Here is a 17,886-nt window from a genome sequence, read left to right on the forward strand (position 1 = left end):
AAAATGCAAACTTTAAAGATTTTAAGGACTGAAATGAAAAAAGGACTAAAGTGCAAATTGTAAAGACTTTAAGGACTAAAATGCAATTAAAAATAAAATTGGGTAAAAAAATGTAATTTGAAAACAACGTAAAGTGGAACCAATAAAAAACACCAAAAGGACTAAAATGAACCAACTACATAAATGAGGTACTTCAAAGTAACCTCTCTCTGTCAAAATTTCATGTGAAATGACCAAAATACCCCTAGGGACTAAAATGACTCAAAATGGCTCAGATGCAAGCTTTGGAATGGATTTAATCATGGAATAGAAGCAAGAGTTTATTCAGACCAATTGAAAAGACTCAGAGACAATTTTTCAAAGTTTGAAAGAAATTTTAACATAGGAAATGACCAAAATGCCCCTAGGGGCTAAAACTGACTCAAAATGACTTCAAATGTAATTTTTTGAAATGAATTTTGACGTGAATTAAAGCAAGGACTTATACAAACCAATTGAAAAGACTAAGACAAATTTCAAGGACTAAAATGAGTTTGAATGCAGGAAATGACTAAAATACCCTTTTTCATGAATTTTGCAAATAATATTGAAATAAGATGCAGAGAAATATGCAATTGATTAGAGACAAATTCAAATGACTTGAAATGCAAGAAAAATATTTTGGATGTCTTGAAATGCAAGTAAACATAGACAAATACATAGTTGAAAAGATTTTTTAAAACTAAATTGGGAGATAAAGCAGAGTAAAATATCAGTGCAAAACAATAGCAAATTGGCAATCTTTAAAGAGTAATAGACATATATCAAAGATGGAAAAATATTTTGAGCAAGTATTTTTAGGTCCAAAATTAGGGTATAACAATCACCACCACCTTGTTTTCCAAAATCAGGTCTAAAGAGATAACAACACAAACAGAATGCGGCGTCTTTTTCGATACTATACTCTAACCAATTACTAAATTCATTAAATCAAGAGGGACAAAATCTTCTCATTGAATTTCCAATTTTTCTTTGAGGAAAATTATGTTGATTAGGTTGGCATGGTCCTTTTTGTAGATATGCTCGGTGTATTTTATCTTGATCATTTGGATGGTATGTTGCCATTTTGGGCCGCATTCCTGGATCCGATGGTAACTCTTCTAAATTACATGAAACATGTTGAGAACTAGATCCTTGCTCATGGGATGGTCTTGATCTTTTTAAAAAATTCTGCATAACTCCTACAACAGCCAACACAATAATAAACTCTAAGATTCAATGAGCATAATATGAAAATATGAACAAAAGTTAAAAATATTATCACAGTATCATCACTGATAAAAGTATGGAAGTATTATGAATAGAAGTTAAAAACAATGTCATAGAATTATAGAAACAATGAGTAAGTAAAAGGACAGTAAGTAAGCCGATAACCATCCATTTCAATTCTCAGTTCATATTATCACTTTAAACCAATTCTCCAATCAATTTCACAACACAAACATATCATTAGGACCATCAATTGCATATTCAATCAAACAATTTATCAAAATTGAAGTTATGTAAAAAAAATCCCAAATTTAAAAACCCTAAACCAAAGATTTATAATTGATTACCTTGGTGGTAGATTCAATGTCTTTGAAGGCTTTTGAGAGGACGACGACAGAGGACGACGAAATAAGCCGGAGAGAGTGGTGGTTCGCGTTGCAACATATTTTTGAGATGGAGAAAGAGAACTCAATCGAGAATCTGAGACTGTAGATGGTTGGAGGGTAGGCTCGCGAGACTAAAGGTGGAAGGGTTGGGTTGTGGCCAGTGGCGGGTCTACATAGTGGAGTGGAGGAAGAGAGGTTCTGTTAGGAGTACGTATACGAGAGAAGTTAGAGAGCAGTTGGTGAGTAAAGTGAAAGTGGTTTGGGTTTAGGGCAGCTGGTGCAAAAAAAAAATATGAGCAGGTTCAATGTGCAAAAAACATAGGGGTATATGTGAAAAAATTAAAATTTGAGGGTTGGCAAGTGCATCCCCTGAGCACTATGTAGACCCGCCACTGAGTATAAGACATGCAAATGGTAGTTGGATAACATGTTTTTAAATACCATAATATGACTTCTGCGAGAATAAGACAAGCAAATGGTAGTTAGATATTGTGTAGTTGTTTATCTTCATTCGCCGTAAATGTGAACCTTCCAATGCCATTCTTTTTATATCGTACTAACATTTAGACGGACACTCTGCGTTCGTATGTTTGCTCTTTCTATTACGTTAATACGTATAAATTACGAACAATTTTGTTTTTGAAATTTTGATTATAATGATTTTTGATTAAAATTATAGGTATAAATATTTTGTCATTTTATATTGCAACAAATTATATCTATCTTGTTCAATGACATCAACAATATGAAAAAGCGAAATGTTGTTTACAGCGAGGCTTAGTCAAACAAAATTGTCCCGACTGTATTCCACCCAAGTTTGTATTATTGACTTCATCCTTTTATTCAACAACATGTTGTGAATTCCGCATCTATCTGTTTTGTTAATTATTTGTTAATTTATCTTTTGATATTCTTTCAGGACAACTTCTTTAGCTGGATATAGCAATTCTCTATTGGAAAATATAATATTACTTCTTATCTTTTTGAATGACATCAATAATGTAATTAATAATCTTATAGGAAAATTTGTTTAAGGGTATAATTGAAAGTAAAAAGACAACTCCAAAACGATGTATTCCCTTTTTATATAGTATAGATTAGCGTCAATATTAACACTAACATGTTTGTTTTTCTGTTTTTGTCAATATAAACATTAGAAATTGTAAATTTTATTCAATTATTTAAAAATTAATTCATTTGATTGATAAGGAAGGATAAAATGGTAAAAAAGGGATAAAATTAGAAAAATAATACTACACCAAAACTTAGTAACTTTTTATATGAAAGTATGAATATTTGATCACTAAATTAAAGGTTAAATAAATATTTTTGATCCCTATAAGTATATTAAATTTTACTTTTAGTCCTCATAAAAAAATGGTATGTTTATGTTCCTATAAAAAAAATTCACCATGAAGTTTTAATCCCAGTTAAATTTAAACTTGTTTAATTTAATCATCCTTAAAGTTTAAATTTTTGAATGACTTTTATTAGGCGCATCTTTACAACCTAATAAAAAGCGGAAATGATAAACGAACACAAACTTTTAAACACAATTTCGACACTACCGTATACTTATACGGTATTTTTCATTTTCCATTTTTTTTAATTTATTTTATTTTTCTTTCCCTCTTCTCCTCTACTGCAACCCTCACTCACTCTCTCTCCTCTTCAAACTCCTTCGATCTCTCTCTCTCCACACAACCATACTCAGCCTCCGCTCCCTCTCCGATAAGATTCCGACCGCCGCAACATCCACTATTTCTCTTCAGCAGCGTGTGACAGCCGACGCAACATCCAGATCTAGACATCATGTGAAGGTCGACGACGATGGTGGTGACAACGACTGGAGGTGATGACAGATGATGGTGGTTGTGAGGAAGAGGTGTGGTGCTGACAGTGGGAGGATGGTGGTGGTGGGGAGGACGACGGTGGGAGATCTGGAGGACAGTGAGAGTTCAGAGAGATGGAGAGAGAAAGAGAAATGGACATGGGTCACCGCGACGGAGGATGGTGACGGTGGTGCTAGGAGGACGGAGGTGGTGCGAGGACAGTGGTTGTGGACTTGTGGTTCAGTTTTGAGAGAAACTATACAGAGGAGAGAATGGGGGCATGAGGTAGAGAAATAGAAGAGGGTGTGTAGTGGTTTTACAAAGCTGCCCTTAACTTAAGGTTGAAATGACAAAAAAGCCCATGGTGTTGGTATTGTGTCTAGTTATCATAACATTGCAATTGGGATATGTCTACTTTGTTAAACGTCGTGAACATAAACCTCAAGTTGTAATTAAACTAGGAACTTGTATTTACCAAACAAGGAGATATAGGAGATTCAAAGAATCTAAATCGTTTGTCATTTTTCTGTTTGAATCCTATTTTATTTTCTTACAAACAACAAACCTTATGCAATAATCCTCATGGAGATGAATCCTTATAGATGTTATTTAATGACACGTTTGGTAAACTTGTCAAAAGTTTCATTAAGTTTTTTGCGCCGTCGTTAGGGATTGTTGATCTCCTTCAAAGAGAAAATTTCACTTTACTTAATTGCAACTTATTTTATTTTTCTGTAAAAAAAAAAAATTAAAAATACCAAAAAAAATGTCTACCTTTCATCTACTGAAAGGTTATTGAGTTTTTCTTACGTGAGGTGAAAATTGAGGTGTCTTGCAATTTGACTTAGAGATCGAAATAACTGTCAGGTCATCCAGAAAGCTACTCGGTTATCCAAAGAGTAGAAAGAAGCAACAAGAGTAGAGGCACTTCGACTTCCCGACAATAGTGATTTCTCATTCGAGGAAGCATAGATAAGAGACATTCATCGCACCACCTTAGGCAATTGCGAAAGACTCAACAACTTGGAGGTATCTTTTGGATTCCAACTGGCGAATCCAATCACGTTCGACATCAAAAAATATGTTCTCACTTTTTTGAGGGACGATAAATTTTCTAGGAAAGACTCTGAATACTATAATACGCATCTGACACATTTCATGGAAGTTTGCGGCACTACAAATCCTTCTAGAGCATTTGGATAAACAAGAGGCTAAGATTTTTCGGTTACTCGCTCACAACACGTGCAAAGGATCGGGGCTGGCCTAAGGGCCAAGCAACCCAAGCAAAGGCATTAGGCCTCAAAATTTTGGGTGAAAAAAAGGCCTCTAAAAAATTAATTTGGTTATAAATATATTATATGATAGATAAGTTACAGACATTTGCATAACTTAACTGATTACCAAAAAGACCTCAATTACTCTTGGTCATGAATTCATATTTTGGTCTCCACAAAATTGATTTTATATAAATATTATGTTAAAAAAATATTTTTAAAGGCCACATTAACTTTTTTGCTTTAGGCCTCTTAATCTCTTGGGCCGGCCCTGCAAAGGATTGGCTCAACCCACTTCCAAATGGAACTATTGCTAATTGGGATAAACTGAAGACACAATTTCTCGGCTGCTTCTTTCCAATAACTAAATACTTTGATATGAAGAAAGAGATTGCAAGTTTTGGGCAACAAGATGGTGAATCTCTCTATGAAGCTTGAAATAGTTTCAAACTACTTCTCAAGAGGTGTCCTTAGCCACAAGTTCGACGAGATGCAAACTGTGCAGATGTTCAGAACAGGTTTGGAGGCGCAAATGTGCACGCTCTTACATGCCTCAGCTGGAGGTATTATGAAAAATATGACTGATGCAGACGTGAGGGACTTGACTGATAACATGGACCTAAATGAAGGCGTGATGTACAAAATTTAATAAAGGATGCCTATTTCCTACTTTACAAGTAGATATGAATGCATACCATGAAGGCGTGATTGAAGTATCTTAGACTTATAAGCAGCTAAAGTTCTATTTTCAAAACCTCTATATTGACCTCACCTATCAACCCTTCAAGCATGCATTGCACTGAAATACTGGGTTACGGGTTTCACACCGCCATTTTGACACACACAAGAGGCTTTTCGCACATCATATGGAGTCATTTGAGCAAAGACTTACAAAATGTATTCAATAAATCTCTCTGTTACGGATTGGATCTGATTTCCCTTTATTTTGATGCTTTAAACTCAACCAAAAAACAAATAGAAAAAGCTATTCAGAATATATTCACCATTGGAAAAAATAGGGTCCAAAAGTGGAACACAGAAAGAAAATCAGTGTTCATGATTTTCAGGTGTCAACGATTTTCCGCAATTTGATTCGGTGGGTAAGTTCTGATCAAGGGGTTGAAGTTCTACGTGCACTAGGAAAATAAGTTAAAATATAATGTTGGAGAAACTAATAAAAGTTTGATAAAATATAATATGATTTGAAACATAAGTAGAAACCAAAAATAGTATGGTTTATAGTTCACGAAGCAAAATAATTGCAACAAAAGGAATATTGTTGAAATATGATGCACATTTCTAGATATTTCTAGAATACATTAGAGAAAACTAGAATAAGCTTAAAGTTATTATATGTTTCTAGATTGTTCCATTAATGTCTAGGTTAAGTTGTAGTCTAGAAACATCCATAATATTCTAATGTAGAAAAGGCAAACAAAGGCCTAGATTATTCTAGTTCTAGAAACATCTATAAGCACCTATAAATAGACTTATATGGGTGCAATTGTATTTAAGCCTTTAAGCCTTTGAGATGCAATGTCAATAATATTGAAGGCTTCACCATATCACTAATGTGTCTCTTCCTACAATATGCTCATCACTAATGTGTGTCCCTACCACTAGCTCCCTCACGCTCTATATTTTCCAACAGTGGTATCAGAGCTGCGTTCGGTCATTAACAGGGCGTAGCAAAATATGACCTCGTGTCACCAACTATATGTTCTTCTATAACATGAATTCTACAAAAGTAGAAATTCTCAGTCTATGACTCAAACACAAAAGGAGTACATGTAGCCACAAGGCTCTACTCTGTTTGAGTTCAAACAAAAAAAAAACTAAGAAGGCTATAGAGGAGTTCAGGTAGCCTAACAGCCCGATCCTCTAAAGTTCAAGTCCGACTAATGTCGAAGACCTATGGCGAATAAGACACTCAAGTTCGAATGGAGCACAAGTCCAGGCAATAAATATAAATGGAGACCTGTGACCTCTGATGCTTAACTTGAGTACAAGCATAGGTAACTACTAGAGCAAGAATGAGTCCCTGTCAAGAATCTACTACATGAGTGACAAGGAGTCTCACAAGCAACTATGAACAAGAAATTCTCCCTGTCAAAAATCTTCAACAATGTCGACAAGGAGATTCACATGAAACTAAGGAAGAAGAATGGTCCATACAGAAGTCTTCAACAAGACCGGCAAGGAAACCAATAACAAATATTATGGCAAGAGGTGGCACAAATTTTCTATCATGTCAAATTGATCGACTATGAAGAGTATCAATGCAGGAGGAGATGATAGCACAAATCTATGTTTGAGCAACTACGTACTACATTTGAAGTTTTTGAAATATGCATCAAGGAGGAGTGTTGAAATATGATGCACATTTCTAGATATTTCTAGAATACATTAGAGAAAACTAGAATAAGCTTAAAGTTATTATATGTTTCTAGATTGTTCCATTAATGTCTAGGTTAAGTTGTAGTCTAGAAACATCCATAATATTCTAATGTAGAAAAGGCAAACAAAGGCCTAGATTATTCTAGTTCTAGAAACATCTATAAGCACCTATAAATAGACTTATATGGGTGCAATTGTATTTAAGCCTTTAAGCCTTTGAGATGCAATGTCAATAATATTGAAGGCTTCACCATATCACTAATGTGTCTCTTCCTACAATATGCTCATCACTAATGTGTGTCCCTACCACTAGCTCCCTCACGCTCTATATTTTCCAACAAATATGATTTGAATGTTACCTGCCTCTAAATACAAGCTACCAATCCAAGTCAAAGAAATTCTTGAAACTAACAAGTTCAAATAAGCACGCACATAATATAGATTAATCGAATACTTCAAAGTTAAACTGGATATAGGAAGGAGAACAATTAAAACCCTAGAGTAGATGAGGGAAAAAGAATAACCTCACGTCCAACATGATGAACAGAGGAGGAATACTGAGATGGCTTGCCTTGGAAGTTGGAAGCATTGGTGTTGTCATCGGAATCAGAGACAGGGATGAGAAGCTCTCAATCCAATATATTGCACAACAAGATCAATGTAGTAACTCAGTCCTTCACAGCTAGAGATAGCAAGCATAAGACTTCCCATTCTTCACAACTTTCTTTCTCTTGTTAGCAACAAAAGCGAACTCACGCACAAAAAAATGTTTCTTTCAACTTCACCAAATTTAGCTATAGTCAAGCTGATCTAATTTTCCAAGGGAGTACCTATGTTTATGCTGATATTGGTACTAACTTTGATGGTGTCTTGTCATTGCCCGATTCTACTCGACTTGGTCCGAATGTAGGCCGTGTCTTGTATTCCAAGCAAGTGCCCATTTGGGACAGTACCACCGGCAACGTTGCCAATTTTGAAACTTCGTTTACTTTTGAAGTATTCAAGGATACATTTTCTCCCCCCGGTGATGGAGTGGTCGGAGCCCCTCATGGGCCAAGGTGGGCCATCGCCCACCCCAAAAAAAAAATTCTTATTATATATATTATGTTTTGTAGCATGTTGTAGTGGTTAACAGCCTTTTTGCCAACAGAGTTTTTGCCAAGTCTTATGTGCTAGGTTCAACTCCTGCCAAAACCATTTTCATTTATTATTTTATTTTCTTTTGCAAAAAAAAAAAACATAATTCATAATTGTTAAAATAATCCTTCTTTGTTAAAAAAACACAACTCCTTTATCCAATTTAAAATAATCTTTCCTTCCTTACTCTTATTTTGGGTACTTCCTTACTCTTATTTTTGGGTACAATTGTCTCTTTACTCTTTTTTTTTTATATACAAAGGGGACTTCAACTCCTTTTTTGTCAAAAAAAAATCTCTTTTAAAACACATAACATATTTTTTATACAAAAGAGGACCTCAACTATCTTTTATAACGCATAACATATAACATAAATGTTAAAATATCCTTAAAAAACATGATATCATAAAAATATTTAATTGTATACACACTATTTTTAAGGTAAAAAAAATACTATATTCTTTATTAAATTAAAATATATTTCATTATTGTACTTGATTATAAGTATATTTTCTTATGTAATGATCTTTTTTACATTACTATATATGTCATGAGTTTTATTTTAACTTTTTTTTTACTCGGTCGTTTGATTCAATTCGATTTAATACTTATACATCTGTTTATTGAAGTCGAGTCATTTAATTTAGTCTTTAGGTTCAATGACCTAGTTGTTCGATCAATTATCTTGTACTTTATTTGGGTTGATAAACGGTTCAGATTTTAAAATACTTGTTTGAATTATATTCAACAAATAAAAAATTTGTAGTCATTCGAACTAACCAATGATAAAATGTAGTTGTAAGAAAATTAAGCTCCATCACTATTTATGGCTCATCCTAGACTTTTTTCCTAACTCCGCCACTCTTCTTTCTTACCGATCCAACAAGCGCCAAGAATATTCCTGACAACTCACGTCAAGGACTTTTGGGAGTAGCTAATGCAAACAATGCTTTTAATAGATTTGTTGGTGTAGAGTTTGACAGTTATGCCAATCAATGGGATCCCAACTATGCACATGTTGGAATTAATCTCAACTCATTATATTCGGCCAAAGTAATGAAATGGAGATGGGTCTATGGGACTGTGACATTGGTTAAAGTAAAAAATCATGTATGACTCTAGCTCTAGTACCTTGACTGTTGCTCTCACTGACGAAGATGGTCAAGTTTCCACACTTTCGCAAAAGCTTAATTTAAAATGGTTTCTACCAGAAATGGCAATGGTTGGTATATCAGGTGCTGCAGGGATATCTCAAATGAATGACATCTTTTCATGGTCTTTCAGTTCAGTCTTGGACACAACTACAAGGAGTAGCTCAAACAACATCAATAATATTACTGCAAGCTATTGATGATTTATTTAGTAATTTACTGTATTGTATTGATATGGATCCCCTTATGATGATTTATATTTCTAAATAAAGATCATGTTCGAGTTTGTGTCGTTTAAGATTTTGGATGATCAAATCTTGTAGTTGGATTTGTTCAAGAAAAACTCTTGTAGTTGGATAGTTGAAGACTGAACAAATACACTCTCTCTCTGAAGACTATTATAAGCAAAAAAATACATTTTTATTTTCATTGAATAATTGATGTATTTGGTCAATAATATATAGATCAAAATGCATCGGTTGTTCAATAAATCTAAAACGTTGATTGTTCCAAGTAATAAAATGGTTTATACTACCAAAATATCGTTCTCAACGATTGAATGTCGATTATCTACATACAAATCAATTACTATTTGACCGAGAAACAAATTTGATTGTTGATCAAATAAAATTGAAGAAACCAATGGACATTATTTTTCTTTTTTACTTAATTAATTAAAAATATGTGCCAAACACTTGATTTGCACAAAAAGAAAGTGATATAAATAGTTGAGAATTGAATCCCTTTTTTTCTTTTTTGGAATATCACGTGTAACACAAACCTAAAATCTTCATATTAAAAACTTAGAAATCAATTTTCTAAATCTGTTCCAACTCCCTCAAAAAAAAAAATGTTCCAAATCTTTTCAAAAATAAAAAAAAATTAAAAAACTAGAAGTCATTGTGAGTTTGAATTAAAACAATTAAAAAACTTGGACATTTTTTTGGAATATGTTCCAAATCTTTTCAAACACAAAAAAAAAAACTTTATTATATTCCAATTAAAAGCTCAATTGTCTAATTGCGAGTTTGAATCTAAAATCAATTAAAAAAATTACCAATCAATGAAAAACATTAAACATAGAATTGCTCAATCAACAAGAATATAACTAGTATTAAAGCAATATATAACACGAGTCCTACAAAAGTTCACCATGTTCCTATTGTCTAATCAAAAGGAAAACTATAAAATCACATGAAAAAGTATAGAGATGGAAATAGGATTATGGTTCATTGAAGCTCCAAGATCTTTCCCAGGGCTGGATTCTTCAATGGATAAGGAGAGGAAAACTCCTAAAACTACCCCCAATCTGCTAGCCCCTCCCACCAAATTGAAATATGTTTTGAGCTCCATCTGGGTGCTGAAAAAATGTTTTTGATCGTCAATTTCAATGTGTTTGCCCTCTTTGATCATCATCTTTGATATGGGCTTTGTCTGTGAGATTTCTCTGACGCGTCTTAGTCATCCTCACATTCGATTTCTCATTCATCCACCACAGTCTTCTTCCTCATCCACATGTAATCCTTCATCGGTATTGAGAAAAACCTAAGCCTCACATCGGATAGATAGAACTCTGCATAAGGGTTTATAACGAGGAGCACTCCCTACCTTACAAGCCGGTTATGTAAAGATGAGTTAGGCCCAATGTCAACATGGTATCAATGCCTATCGATCGGGTTACCCACCATTTATAGACACGCAACAAACCCAATAGTATTGGTGTGAAGAGGTGTATTGGGAAAAACTCATGTCCCACATCGGATAGATAGGACTCTCTGTCAACATGGTATCAAATCCTATCGATCAGGCCACACACCATTTATAGAAATACAACAAGCCCAATAGTGTTGGGTGTGAGGGGGTGTATTGGGAAAAACTCAGGTCTGGCATCGGATAGACAGGACTCTTGATAAGAGTTTATAAAGAGGAGACACTCCTCACCTTACAAGTAGGTTTTGTAAGGATGGGTTATGCCCGATTTCAACAATCGGCACCACCTTCTTCCTCTGATGGCCCTAACTCGATTCGGTTTGCTCTCGACTTCTCTTCGTCGTGATTTGTCTTACGGGTTTCGCATCTCCATCCACATGTAGTGAAGTATGTGAGTGAAGTGATTAGTTCTATTGCTTTCTAAGTGATTATGATCATTTTTTTGTTAACTTTCAAGAACAAATGTCACTCCTTGCTTAGACAACAAACATATTCTACGGGGAAGATAAAAACATCAGATCCTTACTATTTCCAGAAAGTAACAAAACTTAAAATAATAGGATTTTGTTGCTTGCTTCATCATTAATAAGGGTAAATTCTGCTCCTTCTTTATACCTCAAATTTACTTTTAGATTCAATCATTTATACCTCAAATTTACTTTCTTTTTTTTTGTTCTCACATTCCTTCTAAATACTTGTAGCTAGAATATTTTGTTTTATCTTGGTTTTTCGGGTGTCAAACATTGATTAAGCCTGGACCTTTTTAACCTTTGATATCTCCATTTTTTCTTGGGAAGGGCAAAATGAGGAAAAAAACCCTTGAGAATCGAGGTTTGGGAGTTGTTTTCGCTACGGGAAGGTGTTAGGCACCCATAACGACTATAGTACTCTATAGTCGTCTTCACTTTCTACACCTAACGCTTTACTTTTAAATGCTATTTATTGAAAATGCTATTTACACCTAAAGGTTTGCTAGGTTAAGAATTGGAGGGAGAAGAATGTGTTTGGATTTTTGTTTTATTTGATTTGGAGGAGTATTGGCTCCATGCCTACGTACCCTTTTAAGGGATCAAAACCAATCGTAGTTCATTCTCAAAAATTGTTTTTGGTGGGTTATAGTTGATTTTACATTTAAAAATATAAGTTTGAAGAAGAGAAAAGAGGCCTTAAGGCTTGAGATTGGAAAATAGTGAGGTTGGTTCAATTATTTGCAAAAGAATTAATCAAAGTAGAGATTAGGATTCATTTGGATTTTTGATTAAGAAAATTGGAAAGGAAATACAATGGGATTTTGATCCCAAGGTTTATTTGGAAAAGAATTTGAGTGATGCTTATTTGTTTTCTTGAAAAATAGGAATTTTTCTAAGTTTCACGCTTCCTAAACAACTACGTCGTAAAGCGGCAAAAAATCCATACACCGTGTGTGCATTGTGTCGGTGCTTGTGTCGGTGCATTTTCACTATTTCTTTTTGGAGTTACATTGGCCCTAAGTACAAGCTAAAGTCTTGCAAGAATTTAAAGACATGGAAGTAAAAAATTACAAAGCCCTAATTTTACATTCTAAATTTTGCAAGAAGATTTAAAGTGTAAGAAACCTAAAGTTGTCACAATTGAAGATGAAATGCTATGAGAAAATGCATGAAATGGTTAGTGCATCATATGGCTTAATATGGTAGAGATTATTGGCAAGTGAAATAGCACTAAATAATGGCAAAAAAAAAAAAAATTACTAACAACAAATGACAATATATGCCTAAAATTGATCATATATCTCACACAAGCATATGACCTATAATTTTCATACCATAGCAATTTTCAAAGGTTCTTTTTCAGCCATGACATGAAAATCACAAAGCAATATCAAGCCAAAAATTATGACTCATTTTAGGCACATTTACATTTTATTTTCACATAAAAGAAAAAGTTCACATGACTTGTAAAACAAGAAGCTACCAAATCAATTCCCAAAACAGTGGAGTGAACACAAAAAAATCAGTGGTAAACCCATCACAAAATCACATATCAAGTACCAATATCATGCATCAAGGTATCATGATCAAAGACATAGTAAAATTTCTCAAAATTTAACGAGAAAGTAAACAAATAGCAAGAAACAACACACACATTTTTTATCAAATTTTATCATGCAAAAATATCATAAAACACCAAGAAAATTATCAAGAATTCATAGAAATTTGATAGGAATTTTTGCACAAAATTTCGACATGCAGAGGGTGCAAAAAGCAAGATCCACGGGTGTGCATAGCAAAAAATGAAGGGAAAGAAGAAGGAAAAACGAAACATATCCAGGTCCATACATACAAGATCCAGGTCCAGGGCGTATTGAACCAGAGCCACAGGATTGATCCAGATGGATCAACCCTAGATCTGATGGCTGAGAGCGCTAGGGAGCCTGAACAGGACTGGTTCTTGTGAACCGGTCTGGTTCAGGCGTCTATATAAAGGCGCAAGGACCGGTTTCTTCATTTGCACAAACACTTTCTCTCTCTAAACTCATACGCTCTGCCTTCTCTCTAGAATTAGCAACTTCGCCGGAAACTGAGAACGGAGGCGGAGGGCGGTGGCAGACGACGGAGGAAGATGAAGATTCATCGGAATCTTCATCTTCTCCGGCGATCTGACGCCGTTTTCAAAACAAATTACACAGAAAGGATCGCCTTCCTCTCCTATTCCCGTTTCTGGCGTTCACATACTCAAGAACTTCCTAGGTTTTACTAGATCTAAAGATATATGGATTCGGCTCCTTGAAACGCGAATGAGGCAAAAGTCACGACAATAAATCCAGAATTACATAAACATGCACAAATCAAGTTGAGAGAGGAAAGAATAATACCGAATCGGTTTGCAACAATGAGTTCTTGACGAGAATCGAACGATTTCCCCTTCGCCTTTTGATTTTCTGGAAGATGTTCAAACCCTAACCGTTTCAATCTTTTGCAAGTTCGAGATCCTTTCGCTGTTGATCTTTGATTCGATGCTTAATTCAAAACCCTAGGGTTTTGGATTGGCTCGAACTGGACTTTGATTTGAGTTTGTTGAATGTTTTGATTCGGTTTTGGCGAAATTGATCCAATCTTAATGAATTTGCTTCTCTTGCGTTTGATTTGATTTTGTGCTGGTTTTCTTGATTGAATTTGATTCGGTTTCGAAGAATTGTGTTGTTACTGTATTTTCTGGAGATGAATTTGATGATGAACTCGATGAAGATTCATCACGTTCTTCATCATCTTCTGGATTTTGATCGGTTTTGGAAGAGAGAGAAATGTTGATTTCTGTTTCTGACTGTGGTTGTGATGTGGAACTGGATTGATCGCTCCCTCACTGTTCTGGGCTTAGGTGGCCTTTTATAGGCTGCCAAGTGGCCTCTGGACCTATCAGGAAATGACATGTGGCGCAGGCCATGGACTTGGACAAAAGGACCTCTCTGCAATTGTTAGAAATAACAGGACTGGACTGCAAAAGGACTAAAATGTAAAATTATAATAAAATTTGAATTAAAAAGGGTAATTTGGAAATAAACGTAAAGTGAAACAAAAATAAAAAGTACCAAAAGGACTAAAATGAAACAATTTCAAAATGAGGTATTTTAAAATACCTCTCTGTCACAATTTTGAGTGAAATGACCAAAATGCCCCTAGGGACTAAATTGACCCAAAATGATTCAAATGCAATTTTTGAAAGGTATTTTAACATGGAATTAGAACAAGAATTTATACTAACTAATTGGAAAGACTCAGAGACAATTTACAGGGACTAAAATGAGCTTGAATGCAGGAAATGACTAAAATACCCTTTTTCATGAGTTTTTGCAAATAACATTGAAGTAAAAATGCAGTTAACCAGAGACAATTGGGAATGCAAGAAAACCTTTTGGATGGTTTGAAATGCAGGAAAACACAGACAAAATCACATTTGAAAATATTTTCAAACACAGACAGTAGAAATATACAAATACAGCAGAGTAAAATATCAGAGTAAACAGTAGTAGATTGGCAATCTCTCAAAGGTCAGAGACACATATCAGAGATAAAAGATATTCTGAGCAAGTATTTTTAGGTCCAAAATTAGAGTATGACAGCTGCCCCTATTTAAGTTTCTTTGTCCGGAGGGTCGAGAGACGAAGTCTTTGATTTGACGGGACAAAGATACTTAAATATTAACATTTGCACTGTTTTTGGACGTAAAAATACGCTTTCATATTTTCAAAAGCCATGAATGCCATGCAACATTTTGATTATGAATGCAAGACAGACAACTGGAGTCTACAAGATATGTCGTATCAATGGGGATTTGGGTAGACATTAACAGGGTAGACAAACCAGGGAGCAAAAGGTAGGTACAAGCTGTTCTTTGGATCGAACTAGCCACTTGACCGAGAATAAAAACAAAAGACAGGTGTCGCGTCATTTTTCGGAGATCAAGCCATTTCATTAGCTTCTGACTCACTAAATTGGTTTCACGATTGAACGTTTAATTCTTTTCAAAAAGAAAGTGGAAAAAGGTTCAAATACCACATTTTTTAGGGATTAAGGGTTCGGGGGTTGGTTATATTTAGGGAAGGTGTTAAGCACCCTAAATATTCGTAGTACTCTACGAGAACCTCTTGATTTTATTTAACTTTTGTGCTATAAACTTGCTTGCTTTAAAAAATGGAATTTGCGATGATAAAAGAAAATAGAGACCTAATTTATCTATATTTTTTATTGATTTGGAAGGACGCATGTCCTTTGCCTACGTACCCGTGAGGGATTAAAACCTCGTAGTTCGGGGTAGAAATTGACGCTTGATTTGTTTTGTGTTTTTTTTATTAGTTTTGAAAAAGGTTTTAAAGTGAAAAGCCAAGTGGCAAATTGGGATTTGTTTGTATTTTTGATATTGAAAGAAAATAGACTTAAAGTAGTATTAAGATTGATTTGAAATTTGATTAAGAAAGAAAATAAAATGAACGATCGCTTGATTGAGAAATCAAGGTTTGTTATGAAAATATTTTTGTGATTTTTGATTATTTGAATGTTTTTGTTATTTTTGAAAAAATGATATGAAAATTATATAAGCAGAATGAGAAAAATAATGTTAAGCTGAAATATGAGGTTATTTTAACACGGACCAGAATACTCTGGAGAATGATTATATAAGCGGAAATATAATATTAACAATTTATTTAGGACCAGAGCATTCTGGATTAATTTAATTAACAATGACCAGATTGTTCTGGAGAATAATATAATATGAACAAAAAATATAATATTAACAGTTAATTAGGACCAGAGAACTCTGGATTAATTTAATTAACAAGGACAAGATTGTTCTGGAGAATAATTAAATTAAACAAAAATATAATATTAACAGTTAATATTAGGACCAGAACACTTTGGATTAAGATGTGTGTATTTAGTGTAAAATAAATGAAAAGATAGAGAAGGAAATAGGAAAGGAAAGAAGAGAAAATGAGAAGAAGAAGAAGAAGGAGGAAAGAGGAAAAGGGAAGATGATATACCTTTGTGGGGAGAATAGGAGAAAGAAAAATAAAAAAGAGGGTTGTTTTGTTTTTGGTAGTGACAGTATGTTTTTTTGTGTTGATTTATGGTGGTTTTATGTTGATTTGTAGTGATGATTGTGTGATTTTTTTTGTGGTTTTTATGGTGGTTTATGTGGTGTTTTTTTTGGTTTTAATGGTGGTTTGAGTGGTGGTTTTGTTGTTGATGGTGAAGAAAAGGAACATGCTAAGACTAAAAAATGTGTAGTGGTGTGTTGCTCTTTTTTGCTCTCTATCTCAAAGCTTCCTTTTTTTTTTCCTCTCCAAAACTCTCTTTATTTATAGATGTTAAGACACTTGGGGATCAATCTAAAATGGAAGCATAGAGATTAAGTTTTTGAGCTAATGGGAGCAAGTTGTCATGTGATGTCATCTTAGTGATGTCACTTGATGATGTCACTTTGATGATGTCACTTTATTTCATTTGTAGTATGACTAGAATGTTCTGGAGAATGTTCTAGAGAATGTTCTGGTGTATGCTCTAGATCTTGATAAAGCAAATCTCATTTTATGTTTCTTTTATTTTCCTCTTTTTTGGGGGAAATTAATAACGATAAAAAAAATAAAATGAAACAAATTATCTATTTTTGTGATTTTGAAATTTGTCCTTGAATGAAAAAAAAACGAGGTATTTTAAAGAAAAAACAGTAGAAAAACATTATTGATAAATTTTGGATCAGAGAACTCTGGATTAAAATACATCTGCCAAAATTTTTCCTAAAAAGGCAAAATAATATTCCGGGCCAAAAGAAAAAGAAAAAAAAAAGGGGGGGTCTTAGGTCAAAAATTGGGGTATGACAGATGCCCCTATTTAAGTTTTCTTCGTCCGGAGATTTGAAGATGGAATCTTTGATTTGACGGGCCGAAGAGACTTAAATACAAAAGTGCACCAATTTTGACCTAAGATGTTATGAATGCTCGCGATGTAATTATGAATGCAGGACGAAAAAAGATGATTTGACTGAGACGAGAAAACACAACGGGATACCCAAGTTTATTGAAGAGAGGGATCCGTTGGTGAACTTGGTGACTTGAAACAAGGTAAAAAGGTAAACTCAAGCGTCCGTTGGTGGACTTGGTGACTTGAAACTAGATGAAAAGGTAAACTCAAGCGTCCGTTGGTGAACTTGGTGACTAGAAACAAGATGAAAGGTAAACTCAAGCGTCCGTTGGTGAACTTGGTGACTTGAAACA

The 17,886-nt window shown here is 34.2% G+C and overlaps 1 pseudogene; it reads left to right on the forward strand.

Annotated features, from left to right (window-relative positions):
- The first annotated feature begins 7,673 nt into the window (after window positions 1-7,673).
- LOC146906214 (putative bark agglutinin LECRPA3 pseudogene) lies at window positions 7,674-9,714 on the forward strand (annotated as a pseudogene).
- Window positions 9,715-17,886: the final 8,172 nt, after the last annotated feature.

Source organism: Medicago sativa, chromosome 7 (genome assembly GCF_051527215.1).
Source record: "Medicago sativa cultivar Bolivia chromosome 7, Bolivia_mono, whole genome shotgun sequence".
NCBI lineage: Eukaryota > Viridiplantae > Streptophyta > Magnoliopsida > Fabales > Fabaceae > Medicago > Medicago sativa.